This window comes from Hyla sarda, chromosome 7, assembly GCF_029499605.1.
Source record: "Hyla sarda isolate aHylSar1 chromosome 7, aHylSar1.hap1, whole genome shotgun sequence".
Lineage (NCBI taxonomy): Eukaryota > Metazoa > Chordata > Amphibia > Anura > Hylidae > Hyla > Hyla sarda.
The window spans coordinates 18,829,404-18,832,871 of NC_079195.1; positions in this window are offsets into that span (position 1 = coordinate 18,829,404).

The window sequence follows — 3,468 nt, forward strand, 5'->3', positions numbered from 1 at the left end:
TGTTTTTAAGGGAAGACTTTATCTTTTATTTTATTTTAAAAAAGTTGAAATTTATATTTTAAGCACAGTGACATCTTGCTGACATGGTCGGTCTTCATCTTTGTAATCAGCTTAGTCCGGGATAAATTAACTAGATCAGTGGCCGCCACACTGTGCACCTCCAGCTAATGCAAAACTACAACTTCCAGCATGCCTGGTACAACCTGCCTGATCCTTCAACGCCCTGGTCTGCCAACCTTGCACCTCCAGCTGTTGCAAAACTACCACTCCCAACATGCCCGGACAGCCAACGGCTGTCTGGGCATGTTGGGAGTTGTAGTTTTACAACAGCTGGAGGTCCACGGTTTGGAGACCACTGATTACCTTATGCACCGGAATCGCCACGGTGGCCCCTCCCATTTCCCATGGACAGTGACCACCAGCCCCCCCCCCCCCCCCCCCTCCATCCCGTGGGTGTTTGTTTACTTTTCTAGTCCATTTCCTATTCATTGTTCTGACACCATCTGCACATGACAGCGGTCTTCCTCTCTTCACTTTTAACCGTTTGCTCACCGAACTACACGTCCCAGTATGACTGACACCGCCCCCCCCCCCCCCCTAATCTTGTCAGGGACTACCCCCATAGACTGCACAGAATTGCAGCAAACCCTCAGCTACGAAACAGATAAGACCCTAGCTGTAAATAGACTGTTCCCATTCACCGACAGCAAGCAGAGCTCTTAGTCCCTTAAAAAAAAAATTATAATAAATAATAAAAATAATAAATAAAAATAGTAAAAATAAATATAAATAAAAATAATAATAATATAAAAATAATAAATAATAAAAATAATAAATAATAATAATAATATATATAAATAATATATATTACTATGGGGGAGACACTGCAGGAGGGCCCCTAGGACACAGAGGGACTCAAACTGTACAGGACTCTATATCCTGTACTGGGACATCACAGATTGAAACATAACGTTTGCGATTAAGTAACACACACATGATGTCACCGCACACAGGGTATATAGAGGACGGCGCTCGTGGGCATCACATTGCGTTACGGTTATCGGGAAATGAAACAAAAAAACGAGGCCGTAGTGTTATGACATATGGGCAGTCATCCAGGGGTCAGCGGAAGAATAAAAGCTTCAGTATTCATAGATGTAATTGTTGCCCTGGCAACGGCAGTTGTGATATAAACAGATACAATGTATCCATTCTGTCATTCCACGAAAACAAACAAACAGCTTCAACCGGGGGATGGATCAGAGATCAGTATATACTAGACCATAAGAATATACCTGACCTGTAACCGCGACTAGCTGCAAAACGTTATCCCCGCAGCAGCCAACGACGTCACTAGTCGCCGCAACAGCATCTGATGTCTCTTAAAGGGGAAGTCCAGTGCTGAAAAACGTATCCCCTATCCTAAGGATAGTGGATAAGTTTCAGATTGCGGGAGATCCGACCGCTAAGGCCCCGGCTCGCTGGCCAGATAGCGGGTGTAGGCCAAACGCCCGAAGCGGCATCCGACACGCCCCCTCAACACATCGCTATGGTAGAGCCGGAGATTGCCGAAGGTAGCGCTCCGGCTCTGCCATAGAGTTGTATTGAGGGGGGCGTGTCAGCCTTCGCTTCATGCGGTGGTCAACACACCCCCTTCCCGCGGGCCCGTACAGGAGATCGCGGGGGGCCCCAGTGGTCCTTAGGATAGGGGATACATTTTTCAGCACTGGACAACTCCTTTAAGGGTGCATTCACACTGAGGAATAGGAAAGAAATCCTTGCGTAAAAATTCCGCCGCCGAATTTATGTTTTTTTCGTGCGAAATTTGCGCTAATTTTGCACAAAATTTGCATGGAATTCCGCACAGATTTTCCACACGGAATATAGGAGGAAACTTTTTTTTTTTTGCTGGACTACAACCACCAATTGGAATTTCTCTTATTTATTTATTTTTGTGCGGAATTTCTGTGCGGAAACAATTTCAAGCGGAATTTTTTTTTACCATTGACTTCAATGGACTTCTGCTCGTGTATTCCACAAGAAGAACGAACATGTTCTTTCTTCTAGCGGAACGGATTTCCGCAGCGGAACAGTGCAGAGTAAAGTACATTGAAGTCAATGGCAAAGCAGATGTTAATTATTTCTAAGCGGAGAATTCAAGAGGAATTACTCAGTGTGAACGCACTCTAAGGTTGATACATATTAATGTTTTAAAGAGGTATTCCGGAGGAAAATTATCATCATTATTATTATTTTTTGTCAAATCTACTGGCTCAAGAAAGTTAAAACAGATTTGTAAATTACTTTTATTAAAAAATCTTAATCCTTCCAGTACTTATCAGCTGCAGTATACTTCAGAGGAAGTTGTGTGGTTCTTTCCAGTCTGACCACAGTGCTCTCTGCTGACACCTCTGTTCATGTCAGGAACTGTCCAGAGCAGGAGAGGTTTGCTATGAGGGATTTGCTCCTACTCTGGACAGTTCCTGATATGGACAGAGGTGTCAGCAGAGAGAACTGTGGTCAGACTGGAAAGAACTACACAACTTACTCTGGAGCATACAGCAGCTGATAAGTACTAGAAGGATTAAGATTTTTATGAGGAAGTAATTTACAGATCTGTATAAGAATTGTTTTCCACCGGAGTACCCCTTTAACATGAAAGACATTGCAGATGCTTTGCTCTCATATCGTTTGCTCCAGTCACAGTCGAAGCTGCAAGTTCATTCCTCACTGGTGCCCCCTGCTGGATCAATGTCTATATAACTATCTGTACTATTGTGCAATAAGGGAGGTTTAGCTATTACACCAATCTCCTTATAGTAACAATGTATTACTGAGTATGTGTCTTGGGTCTCGTTCACACCACCATTTTTGCATATGACAAATGTATTGTTTAACCCCCGATTTTGGATCGCACTTTAAAAAAGTAAAATTAAAATTAAAAAAATCCAAAATTGCTGCATTTGTTGGATACATGCAGTCAAAAGAAGTCAATGGATAGGTCGATATATACACGTTTCTATATATGATTTTCAACTCGACATTTGCAAAAAACATGAATGCAGCCTTAGGCCAGGTTCACACTAGATAAGGTAAAAACACCAGATCCCGACTGATCCCATTCAAGTCAACGGGATCCATTGGGACCCTTTCTGGGTGTGGGCGACACAAAAAATATAAATAAAAATGGACCCATAACGGGTCAGTGTGAACCTAGCCCTATCTTGCTCTCTGTTGCCAAACATTATACTCCAGTTACATCCAAAGCTGCACTCATTTTTTTTTAATTTTTTTTTTTATATCAACTGGCTCCAAAACAGATTTGTAAATTACTACTATTAACAAATCTTAATCCTTCCAATAATTATAAGCTGCTGAAGTTGAGTTGTTCTTTTCTGTCTGACAACAGTGCTCTCTACTGACATCTCTGCTTGTCTCGGGAACTGCACAGAGTAGAAGAGGTTTGCT